Genomic DNA, 15,339 nt, shown 5'->3' on the forward strand with positions numbered 1-15,339 from the left:
CCTTCTAACCTCCTTATGTTAGTGGCTGGGATAGGTTGTGGGAAAAGCATGTGTAAGCATTGGGCCTGAACTCCCGTGTATCTGAGTTGAATACAGCGATTTCCAACATCCTTCTTCAATAGGAGTGTAGCTAGGTTCCAACTCCCATGTCCGAGTGGGTAGCAGACATCTGCCTCCCATGCATACACACTTCTGAGAGTTGACCTTATGGCCTGTAACCCTACATCCTGCCTGCCGCTACCTTTCGCTTCCAAAAGGCCTAGGCTCGCTGCTTGACGCAAGTGTTGGGAGAGGTAACTGGAATCTCCCGGCACACAAGACGAGTGCCTCCAAGCTCAATCAAGCGATTTCCTAGTAATTCCTGGGGTAGACAGGTGCTAGGCACTAAGTTCCATACGTGAGTAGGTAGTTGAAGGCCTTGTCCAAAAACATCTTACTTCTGAGAGTTGAGCTCACCCTCAGTCCCTCACAGTTCCACACTGCCTGCAGAGTGAGTTTCGCACGTCTTCACCAGAGACGTTTGCCAGAGGCTTCTGAGACGCAAGTTAACAATGCAGACCTGGAGGGTATCTCCAGGTGCAGTAGAGTGGTAATCTGGGAACCTCCTGTCTCAGAATACTGCTACCTTCACCCTGCCATAAGAATGCAGCTAGTTGACAGCTGGCTTCAAGGCATGCTTCCCTGTGAGAGCTAAGGACAGGGCACAACCCTCCCGCATCCTGCTTGACTGTAGAAGGAGCTGCTAACGTCCTCATGTTAGTGGCAGGGAAAGGTTGTGCGAAAAGCATGTGGAATCGTTGTGCCTGAACCCACGTGTATCTGAGTTGAATACAGCGATTTCCAAAGTCCTTCTTCATCAGAGTGTAGCTAGGTTCCCACTCGCATGTCCGAGTGGGTAGCAGACATCTGCCTCCCATGCACACCCACTTCTGAGAGTTGAGCTTATGGCCTGTAACCCTACCTCCTGCCTGCAGCTACCTTTCGCTTCCAAAAGGCCTAGGCTCGCTGCTTCACCGAAGTGTTGGGAGAGGTAACTGGAATCTCCCGGCACACAAGACGAGTGCCTCCAAGCTCAATCCAGCGATTTCCCAGTCATTCCTGGGGTAGACTGGTGCTACATACTAAGTTCCATATGTGAGAAGGTAGCTGAACGCCTTGTCCAAAATCATCTTACTGCTGAGAGTTGAGCTCACCCTCAGTCCCTCACAGTTCCACACTGCCTGCAGAGTAGGTTTCCCACGTCTTCACCAGAGACTTTTGCCAGAGGCCTCTGAGACGCAAGTTAACAATGCAGACCTGGAGGGTATCTCCAGGTGCAGTAGAGTGGTAATCTGGGAACCTCCTTACTCAGAATACTGCTACATTCACACTGTCATAAGAATGCAGCTAGTTGAGAGCTGGCTTCTAGGCATGCTTCCCTGTGAGAGCTGAGGACAGGGCAGAACCCTCCCGCACCCTGCCTGACTGTAGGCGTACCTTCTAACCTCCTTATGTTAGTGGCTGGGATAGGTTGTGGGAAAAGCATGTGTAAGCATTGGGCCTGAACTCCCGTGTATCTGAGTTGAATACAGCGATTTCCAACATCCTTCTTCAATAGGAGTGTAGCTAGGTTCCAACTCCCATGTCCGAGTGGGTAGCAGACATCTGCCTCCCATGCATACACACTTCTGAGAGTTGACCTTATGGCCTGTAACCCTACATCCTGCCTGCCGCTACCTTTCGCTTCCAAAAGGCCTAGGCTCGCTGCTTGACGCAAGTGTTGGGAGAGGTAACTGGAATCTCCCGGCACACAAGACGAGTGCCTCCAAGCTCAATCAAGCGATTTCCTAGTAATTCCTGGGGTAGACAGGTGCTAGGCACTAAGTTCCATACGTGAGTAGGTAGTTGAAGGCCTTGTCCAAAAACATCTTACTTCTGAGAGTTGAGCTCACCCTCAGTCCCTCACAGTTCCACACTGCCTGCAGAGTGAGTTTCGCACGTCTTCACCAGAGACGTTTGCCAGAGGCTTCTGAGACGCAAGTTAACAATGCAGACCTGGAGGGTATCTCCAGGTGCAGTAGAGTGGTAATCTGGGAACCTCCTGTCTCAGAATACTGCTACCTTCACCCTGCCATAAGAATGCAGCTAGTTGACAGCTGGCTTCAAGACATGCTTCCCTGTGAGAGCTAAGGACAGGGCACAACCCTCCCGCATCCTGCTTGACTGTAGAAGGAGCTGCTAACGTCCTCATGTTAGTGGCAGGGAAAGTTTGTGCGAAAAGCATGTGGAATCGTTGTGCCTGAACCCACGTGTATCTGAGTTGAATACAGCGATTTCCAAAGTCCTTCTTCATCAGAGTGTAGCTAGGTTCCCACTCGCATGTCCGAGTGGGTAGCAGACATCTGCCTCCCATGCACACCCACTTCTGAGAGTTGAGCTTATGGCCTGTAACCCTACCTCCTGCCTGCAGCTACCTTTCGCTTCCAAAAGGCCTAGGCTCGCTGCTTCACCGAAGTGTTGGGAGAGGTAACTGGAATCTCCCGGCACACAAGACGAGTGCCTCCAAGCTCAATCCAGCGATTTCCCAGTCATTCCTGGGGTAGACTGGTGCTACATACTAAGTTCCATATGTGAGAAGGTAGCTGAACGCCTTGTCCAAAATCATCTTACTGCTGAGAGTTGAGCACACCCTCAGTCCCTCACAGTTCCACACTGCCTGCAGAGTAGGTTTCCCACGTCTTCACCAGAGACTTTTGCCAGAGGCCTCTGAGACGCAAGTTAACAATGCAGACCTGGAGGGTATCTCCAGGTGCAGTAGAGTGGTAATCTGGGAACCTCCTTACTCAGAATACTGCTACATTCACACTGTCATAAGAATGCAGCTAGTTGAGAGCTGGCTTCTAGGCATGCTTCCCTGTGAGAGCTGAGGACAGGGCAGAACCCTCCCGCACCCTGCCTGACTGTAGGCGTACCTTCTAACCTCCTTATGTTAGTGGCTGGGATAGGTTGTGGGAAAAGCATGTGTAAGCATTGGGCCTGAACTCCCGTGTATCTGAGTTGAATACAGCGATTTCCAACATCCTTCTTCAATAGGAGTGTAGCTAGGTTCCAACTCCCATGTCCGAGTGGGTAGCAGACATCTGCCTCCCATGCATACACACTTCTGAGAGTTGACCTTATGGCCTGTAACCCTACATCCTGCCTGCCGCTACCTTTCGCTTCCAAAAGGCCTAGGCTCGCTGCTTGACGCAAGTGTTGGGAGAGGTAACTGGAATCTCCCGGCACACAAGACGAGTGCCTCCAAGCTCAATCAAGCGATTTCCTAGTAATTCCTGGGGTAGACAGGTGCTAGGCACTAAGTTCCATACGTGAGTAGGTAGTTGAAGGCCTTGTCCAAAAACATCTTACTTCTGAGAGTTGAGCTCACCCTCAGTCCCTCACAGTTCCACACTGCCTGCAGAGTGAGTTTCGCACGTCTTCACCAGAGACGTTTGCCAGAGGCTTCTGAGACGCAAGTTAACAATGCAGACCTGGAGGGTATCTCCAGGTGCAGTAGAGTGGTAATCTGGGAACCTCCTGTCTCAGAATACTGCTACCTTCACCCTGCCATAAGAATGCAGCTAGTTGACAGCTGGCTTCAAGGCATGCTTCCCTGTGAGAGCTAAGGACAGGCCACAACCCTCCCGCATCCTGCTTGACTGTAGAAGGAGCTGCTAACGTCCTCATGTTAGTGGCAGGGAAAGTTTGTGCGAAAAGCATGTGGAATCGTTGTGCCTGAACCCACGTGTATCTGAGTTGAATACAGCGATTTCCAAAGTCCTTCTTCATCAGAGTGTAGCTAGGTTCCCACTCGCATGTCCGAGTGGGTAGCAGACATCTGCCTCCCATGCATACACACTTCTGAGAGTTGACCTTATGGCCTGTAACCCTACCTCCTGCCTGCAGCTACCTTTCGCTTCCAAAAGGCCTAGGCTCGCTGCTTCACCGAAGTGTTGGGAGAGGTAACTGGAATCTCCCGGCACACAAGACGAGTGCCTCCAAGCTCAATCCAGCGATTTCCCAGTCATTCCTGGGGTAGACTGGTGCTACATACTAAGTTCCATATGTGAGAAGGTAGCTGAACGCCTTGTCCAAAATCATCTTACTGCTGAGAGTTGAGCTCACCCTCAGTCCCTCACAGTTCCACACTGCCTGCAGAGTAGGTTTCCCACGTCTTCACCAGAGACTTTTGCCAGAGGCCTCTGAGACGCAAGTTAACAATGCAGACCTGGAGGGTATCTCCAGGTGCAGTAGAGTGGTAATCTGGGAACCTCCTTACTCAGAATACTGCTACATTCACACTGTCATAAGAATGCAGCTAGTTGAGAGCTGGCTTCTAGGCATGCTTCCCTGTGAGAGCTGAGGACAGGGCAGAACCCTCCCGCACCCTGCCTGACTGTAGGCGTACCTTCTAACCTCCTTATGTTAGTGGCTGGGATAGGTTGTGGGAAAAGCATGTGTAAGCATTGGGCCTGAACTCCCGTGTATCTGAGTTGAATACAGCGATTTCCAACATCCTTCTTCAATAGGAGTGTAGCTAGGTTCCAACTCCCATGTCCGAGTGGGTAGCAGACATCTGCCTCCCATGCATACACACTTCTGAGAGTTGACCTTATGGCCTGTAACCCTACATCCTGCCTGCCGCTACCTTTCGCTTCCAAAAGGCCTAGGCTCGCTGCTTGACGCAAGTGTTGGGAGAGGTAACTGGAATCTCCCGGCACACAAGACGAGTGCCTCCAAGCTCAATCAAGCGATTTCCTAGTAATTCCTGGGGTAGACAGGTGCTAGGCACTAAGTTCCATACGTGAGTAGGTAGTTGAAGGCCTTGTCCAAAAACATCTTACTTCTGAGAGTTGAGCTCACCCTCAGTCCCTCACAGTTCCACACTGCCTGCAGAGTGAGTTTCGCACGTCTTCACCAGAGACGTTTGCCAGAGGCTTCTGAGACGCAAGTTAACAATGCAGACCTGGAGGGTATCTCCAGGTGCAGTAGAGTGGTAATCTGGGAACCTCCTGTCTCAGAATACTGCTACCTTCACCCTGCCATAAGAATGCAGCTAGTTGACAGCTGGCTTCAAGACATGCTTCCCTGTGAGAGCTAAGGACAGGGCACAACCCTCCCGCATCCTGCTTGACTGTAGAAGGAGCTGCTAACGTCCTCATGTTAGTGGCAGGGAAAGTTTGTGCGAAAAGCATGTGGAATCGTTGTGCCTGAACCCACGTGTATCTGAGTTGAATACAGCGATTTCCAAAGTCCTTCTTCATCAGAGTGTAGCTAGGTTCCCACTCGCATGTCCGAGTGGGTAGCAGACATCTGCCTCCCATGCACACCCACTTCTGAGAGTTGAGCTTATGGCCTGTAACCCTACCTCCTGCCTGCAGCTACCTTTCGCTTCCAAAAGGCCTAGGCTCGCTGCTTCACCGAAGTGTTGGGAGAGGTAACTGGAATCTCCCGGCACACAAGACGAGTGCCTCCAAGCTCAATCCAGCGATTTCCCAGTCATTCCTGGGGTAGACTGGTGCTACATACTAAGTTCCATATGTGAGAAGGTAGCTGAACGCCTTGTCCAAAATCATCTTACTGCTGAGAGTTGAGCTCACCCTCAGTCCCTCACAGTTCCACACTGCCTGCAGAGTAGGTTTCCCACGTCTTCACCAGAGACTTTTGCCAGAGGCCTCTGAGACGCAAGTTAACAATGCAGACCTGGAGGGTATCTCCAGGTGCAGTAGAGTGGTAATCTGGGAACCTCCTTACTCAGAATACTGCTACATTCACACTGTCATAAGAATGCAGCTAGTTGAGAGCTGGCTTCTAGGCATGCTTCCCTGTGAGAGCTGAGGACAGGGCAGAACCCTCCCGCACCCTGCCTGACTGTAGGCGTACCTTCTAACCTCCTTATGTTAGTGGCTGGGATAGGTTGTGGGAAAAGCATGTGTAAGCATTGGGCCTGAACTCCCGTGTATCTGAGTTGAATACAGCGATTTCCAACATCCTTCTTCAATAGGAGTGTAGCTAGGTTCCAACTCCCATGTCCGAGTGGGTAGCAGACATCTGCCTCCCATGCATACACACTTCTGAGAGTTGACCTTATGGCCTGTAACCCTACATCCTGCCTGCCGCTACCTTTCGCTTCCAAAAGGCCTAGGCTCGCTGCTTGACGCAAGTGTTGGGAGAGGTAACTGGAATCTCCCGGCACACAAGACGAGTGCCTCCAAGCTCAATCAAGCGATTTCCTAGTAATTCCTGGGGTAGACAGGTGCTAGGCACTAAGTTCCATACATGAGTAGGTAGTTGAAGGCCTTGTCCAAAAACATCTTACTTCTGAGAGTTGAGCTCACCCTCAGTCCCTCACAGTTCCACACTGCCTGCAGAGTGAGTTTCGCACGTCTTCACCAGAGACGTTTGCCAGAGGCTTCTGAGACGCAAGTTAACAATGCAGACCTGGAGGGTATCTCCAGGTGCAGTAGAGTGGTAATCTGGGAACCTCCTGTCTCAGAATACTGCTACCTTCACCCTGCCATAAGAATGCAGCTAGTTGACAGCTGGCTTCAAGACATGCTTCCCTGTGAGAGCTAAGGACAGGGCACAACCCTCCCGCATCCTGCTTGACTGTAGAAGGAGCTGCTAACGTCCTCATGTTAGTGGCAGGGAAAGTTTGTGCGAAAAGCATGTGGAATCGTTGTGCCTGAACCCACGTGTATCTGAGTTGAATACAGCGATTTCCAAAGTCCTTCTTCATCAGAGTGTAGCTAGGTTCCCACTCGCATGTCCGAGTGGGTAGCAGACATCTGCCTCCCATGCACACCCACTTCTGAGAGTTGAGCTTATGGCCTGTAACCCTACCTCCTGCCTGCAGCTACCTTTCGCTTCCAAAAGGCCTAGGCTCGCTGCTTCACCGAAGTGTTGGGAGAGGTAACTGGAATCTCCCGGCACACAAGACGAGTGCCTCCAAGCTCAATCCAGCGATTTCCCAGTCATTCCTGGGGTAGACTGGTGCTACATACTAAGTTCCATATGTGAGAAGGTAGCTGAACGCCTTGTCCAAAATCATCTTACTGCTGAGAGTTGAGCTCACCCTCAGTCCCTCACAGTTCCACACTGCCTGCAGAGTAGGTTTCCCACGTCTTCACCAGAGACTTTTGCCAGAGGCCTCTGAGACGCAAGTTAACAATGCAGACCTGGAGGGTATCTCCAGGTGCAGTAGAGTGGTAATCTGGGAACCTCCTTACTCAGAATACTGCTACATTCACACTGTCATAAGAATGCAGCTAGTTGAGAGCTGGCTTCTAGGCATGCTTCCCTGTGAGAGCTGAGGACAGGGCAGAACCCTCCCGCACCCTGCCTGACTGTAGGCGTACCTTCTAACCTCCTTATGTTAGTGGCTGGGATAGGTTGTGGGAAAAGCATGTGTAAGCATTGGGCCTGAACTCCCGTGTATCTGAGTTGAATACAGCGATTTCCAACATCCTTCTTCAATAGGAGTGTAGCTAGGTTCCAACTCCCATGTCCGAGTGGGTAGCAGACATCTGCCTCCCATGCATACACACTTCTGAGAGTTGACCTTATGGCCTGTAACCCTACATCCTGCCTGCCGCTACCTTTCGCTTCCAAAAGGCCTAGGCTCGCTGCTTGACGCAAGTGTTGGGAGAGGTAACTGGAATCTCCCGGCACACAAGACGAGTGCCTCCAAGCTCAATCAAGCGATTTCCTAGTAATTCCTGGGGTAGACAGGTGCTAGGCACTAAGTTCCATACGTGAGTAGGTAGTTGAAGGCCTTGTCCAAAAACATCTTACTTCTGAGAGTTGAGCTCACCCTCAGTCCCTCACAGTTCCACACTGCCTGCAGAGTGAGTTTCGCACGTCTTCACCAGAGACGTTTGCCAGAGGCTTCTGAGACGCAAGTTAACAATGCAGACCTGGAGGGTATCTCCAGGTGCAGTAGAGTGGTAATCTGGGAACCTCCTGTCTCAGAATACTGCTACCTTCACCCTGCCATAAGAATGCAGCTAGTTGACAGCTGGCTTCAAGACATGCTTCCCTGTGAGAGCTAAGGACAGGGCACAACCCTCCCGCATCCTGCTTGACTGTAGAAGGAGCTGCTAACGTCCTCATGTTAGTGGCAGGGAAAGTTTGTGCGAAAAGCATGTGGAATCGTTGTGCCTGAACCCACGTGTATCTGAGTTGAATACAGCGATTTCCAAAGTCCTTCTTCATCAGAGTGTAGCTAGGTTCCCACTCGCATGTCCGAGTGGGTAGCAGACATCTGCCTCCCATGCACACCCACTTCTGAGAGTTGAGCTTATGGCCTGTAACCCTACCTCCTGCCTGCAGCTACCTTTCGCTTCCAAAAGGCCTAGGCTCGCTGCTTCACCGAAGTGTTGGGAGAGGTAACTGGAATCTCCCGGCACACAAGACGAGTGCCTCCAAGCTCAATCCAGCGATTTCCCAGTCATTCCTGGGGTAGACTGGTGCTACATACTAAGTTCCATATGTGAGAAGGTAGCTGAACGCCTTGTCCAAAATCATCTTACTGCTGAGAGTTGAGCTCACCCTCAGTCCCTCACAGTTCCACACTGCCTGCAGAGTAGGTTTCCCACGTCTTCACCAGAGACTTTTGCCAGAGGCCTCTGAGACGCAAGTTAACAATGCAGACCTGGAGGGTATCTCCAGGTGCAGTAGAGTGGTAATCTGGGAACCTCCTGACTCAGAATACTGCTACATTCACACTGTCATAAGAATGCAGCTAGTTGAGAGCTGGCTTCTAGGCATGCTTCCCTGTGAGAGCTGAGGACAGGGCAGAACCCTCCCGCACCCTGCCTGACTGTAGGCGTACCTTCTAACCTCCTTATGTTAGTGGCTGGGATAGGTTGTGGGAAAAGCATGTGTAAGCATTGGGCCTGAACTCCCGTGTATCTGAGTTGAATACAGCGATTTCCAACATCCTTCTTCAATAGGAGTGTAGCTAGGTTCCAACTCCCATGTCCGAGTGGGTAGCAGACATCTGCCTCCCATGCATACACACTTCTGAGAGTTGACCTTATGGCCTGTAACCCTACATCCTGCCTGCCGCTACCTTTCGCTTCCAAAAGGCCTAGGCTCGCTGCTTGACGCAAGTGTTGGGAGAGGTAACTGGAATCTCCCGGCACACAAGACGAGTGCCTCCAAGCTCAATCAAGCGATTTCCTAGTAATTCCTGGGGTAGACTGTTGCTACATACTAAGTTCCATACGTGAGTAGGTAGTTGAACGCCTTGTCCAAAAACATCTTACTTCTGAGAGTTGAGCTCACCCTCAGTCCCTCACAGTTCCACACTGCCTGCAGAGTGAGTTTCGCACGTCTTCACCAGAGACGTTTGCCAGAGGCTTCTGAGACGCAAGTTAACAATGCAGACCTGGAGGGTATCTCCAGGTGCAGTAGAGTGGTAATCTGGGAACCTCCTGTCTCAGAATACTGCTACCTTCACCCTGCCATAAGAATGCAGCTAGTTGACAGCTGGCTTCAAGACATGCTTCCCTGTGAGAGCTAAGGACAGGGCACAACCCTCCCGCATCCTGCTTGACTGTAGAAGGAGCTGCTAACGTCCTCATGTTAGTGGCAGGGAAAGTTTGTGCGAAAAGCATGTGGAATCGTTGTGCCTGAACCCACGTGTATCTGAGTTGAATACAGCGATTTCCAAAGTCCTTCTTCATCAGAGTGTAGCTAGGTTCCCACTCGCATGTCCGAGTGGGTAGCAGACATCTGCCTCCCATGCACACCCACTTCTGAGAGTTGAGCTTATGGCCTGTAACCCTACCTCCTGCCTGCAGCTACCTTTCGCTTCCAAAAGGCCTAGGCTCGCTGCTTCACCGAAGTGTTGGGAGAGGTAACTGGAATCTCCCGGCACACAAGACGAGTGCCTCCAAGCTCAATCCAGCGATTTCCCAGTCATTCCTGGGGTAGACTGGTGCTACATACTAAGTTCCATATGTGAGAAGGTAGCTGAACGCCTTGTCCAAAATCATCTTACTGCTGAGAGTTGAGCTCACCCTCAGTCCCTCACAGTTCCACACTGCCTGCAGAGTAGGTTTCCCACGTCTTCACCAGAGACTTTTGCCAGAGGCCTCTGAGACGCAAGTTAACAATGCAGACCTGGAGGGTATCTCCAGGTGCAGTAGAGTGGTAATCTGGGAACCTCCTGACTCAGAATACTGCTACATTCACACTGTCATAAGAATGCAGCTAGTTGAGAGCTGGCTTCTAGGCATGCTTCCCTGTGAGAGCTGAGGACAGGGCAGAACCCTCCCGCACCCTGCCTGACTGTAGGCGTACCTTCTAACCTCCTTATGTTAGTGGCTGGGATAGGTTGTGGGAAAAGCATGTGTAAGCATTGGGCCTGAACTCCCGTGTATCTGAGTTGAATACAGCGATTTCCAACATCCTTCTTCAATAGGAGTGTAGCTAGGTTCCAACTCCCATGTCCGAGTGGGTAGCAGACATCTGCCTCCCATGCATACACACTTCTGAGAGTTGACCTTATGGCCTGTAACCCTACATCCTGCCTGCCGCTACCTTTCGCTTCCAAAAGGCCTAGGCTCGCTGCTTGACGCAAGTGTTGGGAGAGGTAACTGGAATCTCCCGGCACACAAGACGAGTGCCTCCAAGCTCAATCAAGCGATTTCCTAGTAATTCCTGGGGTAGACAGGTGCTAGGCACTAAGTTCCATACGTGAGTAGGTAGTTGAAGGCCTTGTCCAAAAACATCTTACTTCTGAGAGTTGAGCTCACCCTCAGTCCCTCACAGTTCCACACTGCCTGCAGAGTGAGTTTCGCACGTCTTCACCAGAGACGTTTGCCAGAGGCTTCTGAGACGCAAGTTAACAATGCAGACCTGGAGGGTATCTCCAGGTGCAGTAGAGTGGTAATCTGGGAACCTCCTGTCTCAGAATACTGCTACCTTCACCCTGCCATAAGAATGCAGCTAGTTGACAGCTGGCTTCAAGACATGCTTCCCTGTGAGAGCTAAGGACAGGGCACAACCCTCCCGCATCCTGCTTGACTGTAGAAGGAGCTGCTAACGTCCTCATGTTAGTGGCAGGGAAAGTTTGTGCGAAAAGCATGTGGAATCGTTGTGCCTGAACCCACGTGTATCTGAGTTGAATACAGCGATTTCCAAAGTCCTTCTTCATCAGAGTGTAGCTAGGTTCCCACTCGCATGTCCGAGTGGGTAGCAGACATCTGCCTCCCATGCATACACACTTCTGAGAGTTGAGCTTATGGCCTGTAACCCTACCTCCTGCCTGCAGCTACCTTTCGCTTCCAAAAGGCCTAGGCTCGCTGCTTCACTGAAGTGTTGGGAGAGGTAACTGGAATCTCCCGGCACACAAGACGAGTGCCTCCAAGCTCAATCCAGCGATTTCCCAGTCATTCCTGGGGTAGACTGGTGCTACATACTAAGTTCCATATGTGAGAAGGTAGCTGAACGCCTTGTCCAAAATCATCTTACTGCTGAGAGTTGAGCTCACCCTCAGTCCCTCACAGTTCCACACTGCCTGCAGAGTAGGTTTCCCACGTCTTCACCAGAGACTTTTGCCAGAGGCCTCTGAGACGCAAGTTAACAATGCAGACCTGGAGGGTATCTCCAGGTGCAGTAGAGTGGTAATCTGGGAACCTCCTGACTCAGAATACTGCTACATTCACACTGTCATAAGAATGCAGCTAGTTGAGAGCTGGCTTCTAGGCATGCTTCCCTGTGAGAGCTGAGGACAGGGCAGAACCCTCCCGCACCCTGCCTGACTGTAGGCGTACCTTCTAACCTCCTTATGTTAGTGGCTGGGATAGGTTGTGGGAAAAGCATGTGTAAGCATTGGGCCTGAACTCCCGTGTATCTGAGTTGAATACAGCGATTTCCAACATCCTTCTTCAATAGGAGTGTAGCTAGGTTCCAACTCCCATGTCCGAGTGGGTAGCAGACATCTGCCTCCCATGCATACACACTTCTGAGAGTTGACCTTATGGCCTGTAACCCTACATCCTGCCTGCCGCTACCTTTCGCTTCCAAAAGGCCTAGGCTCGCTGCTTGACGCAAGTGTTGGGAGAGGTAACTGGAATCTCCCGGCACACAAGACGAGTGCCTCCAAGCTCAATCAAGCGATTTCCTAGTAATTCCTGGGGTAGACTGTTGCTACATACTAAGTTCCATACGTGAGTAGGTAGTTGAACGCCTTGTCCAAAAACATCTTACTTCTGAGAGTTGAGCTCACCCTCAGTCCCTCACAGTTCCACACTGCCTGCAGAGTGAGTTTCGCACGTCTTCACCAGAGACGTTTGCCAGAGGCTTCTGAGACGCAAGTTAACAATGCAGACCTGGAGGGTATCTCCAGGTGCAGTAGAGTGGTAATCTGGGAACCTCCTGTCTCAGAATACTGCTACCTTCACCCTGCCATAAGAATGCAGCTAGTTGACAGCTGGCTTCAAGACATGCTTCCCTGTGAGAGCTAAGGACAGGGCACAACCCTCCCGCATCCTGCTTGACTGTAGAAGGAGCTGCTAACGTCCTCATGTTAGTGGCAGGGAAAGTTTGTGCGAAAAGCATGTGGAATCGTTGTGCCTGAACCCACGTGTATCTGAGTTGAATACAGCGATTTCCAAAGTCCTTCTTCATCAGAGTGTAGCTAGGTTCCCACTCGCATGTCCGAGTGGGTAGCAGACATCTGCCTCCCATGCACACCCACTTCTGAGAGTTGAGCTTATGGCCTGTAACCCTACCTCCTGCCTGCAGCTACCTTTCGCTTCCAAAAGGCCTAGGCTCGCTGCTTCACCGAAGTGTTGGGAGAGGTAACTGGAATCTCCCGGCACACAAGACGAGTGCCTCCAAGCTCAATCCAGCGATTTCCCAGTCATTCCTGGGGTAGACTGGTGCTACATACTAAGTTCCATATGTGAGAAGGTAGCTGAACGCCTTGTCCAAAATCATCTTACTGCTGAGAGTTGAGCTCACCCTCAGTCCCTCACAGTTCCACACTGCCTGCAGAGTAGGTTTCCCACGTCTTCACCAGAGACTTTTGCCAGAGGCCTCTGAGACGCAAGTTAACAATGCAGACCTGGAGGGTATCTCCAGGTGCAGTAGAGTGGTAATCTGGGAACCTCCTGACTCAGAATACTGCTACATTCACACTGTCATAAGAATGCAGCTAGTTGAGAGCTGGCTTCTAGGCATGCTTCCCTGTGAGAGCTGAGGACAGGGCAGAACCCTCCCGCACCCTGCCTGACTGTAGGCGTACCTTCTAACCTCCTTATGTTAGTGGCTGGGATAGGTTGTGGGAAAAGCATGTGTAAGCATTGGGCCTGAACTCCCGTGTATCTGAGTTGAATACAGCGATTTCCAACATCCTTCTTCAATAGGAGTGTAGCTAGGTTCCAACTCCCATGTCCGAGTGGGTAGCAGACATCTGCCTCCCATGCATACACACTTCTGAGAGTTGACCTTATGGCCTGTAACCCTACATCCTGCCTGCCGCTACCTTTCGCTTCCAAAAGGCCTAGGCTCGCTGCTTGACGCAAGTGTTGGGAGAGGTAACTGGAATCTCCCGGCACACAAGACGAGTGCCTCCAAGCTCAATCAAGCGATTTCCTAGTAATTCCTGGGGTAGACAGGTGCTAGGCACTAAGTTCCATACGTGAGTAGGTAGTTGAAGGCCTTGTCCAAAAACATCTTACTTCTGAGAGTTGAGCTCACCCTCAGTCCCTCACAGTTCCACACTGCCTGCAGAGTGAGTTTCGCACGTCTTCACCAGAGACGTTTGCCAGAGGCTTCTGAGACGCAAGTTAACAATGCAGACCTGGAGGGTATCTCCAGGTGCAGTAGAGTGGTAATCTGGGAACCTCCTGTCTCAGAATACTGCTACCTTCACCCTGCCATAAGAATGCAGCTAGTTGACAGCTGGCTTCAAGACATGCTTCCCTGTGAGAGCTAAGGACAGGGCACAACCCTCCCGCATCCTGCTTGACTGTAGAAGGAGCTGCTAACGTCCTCATGTTAGTGGCAGGGAAAGTTTGTGCGAAAAGCATGTGGAATCGTTGTGCCTGAACCCACGTGTATCTGAGTTGAATACAGCGATTTCCAAAGTCCTTCTTCATCAGAGTGTAGCTAGGTTCCCACTCGCATGTCCGAGTGGGTAGCAGACATCTGCCTCCCATGCACACCCACTTCTGAGAGTTGAGCTTATGGCCTGTAACCCTACCTCCTGCCTGCAGCTACCTTTCGCTTCCAAAAGGCCTAGGCTCGCTGCTTCACCGAAGTGTTGGGAGAGGTAACTGGAATCTCCCGGCACACAAGACGAGTGCCTCCAAGCTCAATCCAGCGATTTCCCAGTCATTCCTGGGGTAGACTGGTGCTACATACTAAGTTCCATATGTGAGAAGGTAGCTGAACGCCTTGTCCAAAATCATCTTACTGCTGAGAGTTGAGCTCACCCTCAGTCCCTCACAGTTCCACACTGCCTGCAGAGTAGGTTTCCCACGTCTTCACCAGAGACTTTTGCCAGAGGCCTCTGAGACGCAAGTTAACAATGCAGACCTGGAGGGTATCTCCAGGTGCAGTAGAGTGGTAATCTGGGAACCTCCTGACTCAGAATACTGCTACATTCACACTGTCATAAGAATGCAGCTAGTTGAGAGCTGGCTTCTAGGCATGCTTCCCTGTGAGAGCTGAGGACAGGGCAGAACCCTCCCGCACCCTGCCTGACTGTAGGCGTACCTTCTAACCTCCTTATGTTAGTGGCTGGGATAGGTTGTGGGAAAAGCATGTGTAAGCATTGGGCCTGAACTCCCGTGTATCTGAGTTGAATACAGCGATTTCCAACATCCTTCTTCAATAGGAGTGTAGCTAGGTTCCAACTCCCATGTCCGAGTGGGTAGCAGACATCTGCCTCCCATGCATACACACTTCTGAGAGTTGACCTTATGGCCTGTAACCCTACATCCTGCCTGCCGCTACCTTTCGCTTCCAAAAGGCCTAGGCTCGCTGCTTGACGCAAGTGTTGGGAGAGGTAACTGGAATCTCCCGGCACACAAGACGAGTGCCTCCAAGCTCAATCAAGCGATTTCCTAGTAATTCCTGGGGTAGACAGGTGCTAGGCACTAAGTTCCATACGTGAGTAGGTAGTTGAAGGCCTTGTCCAAAAACATCTTACTTCTGAGAGTTGAGCTCACCCTCAGTCCCTCACAGTTCCACACTGCCTGCAGAGTGAGTTTCGCACGTCTTCACCAGAGACGTTTGCCAGAGGCTTCTGAGACGCAAGTTAACAATGCAGACCTGGAGGGTATCTCCAGGTGCAGTAGAGTG

The sequence above is a fragment of the Canis aureus genome, chromosome 4 (assembly GCF_053574225.1).
Source record: "Canis aureus isolate CA01 chromosome 4, VMU_Caureus_v.1.0, whole genome shotgun sequence".
NCBI lineage: Eukaryota > Metazoa > Chordata > Mammalia > Carnivora > Canidae > Canis > Canis aureus.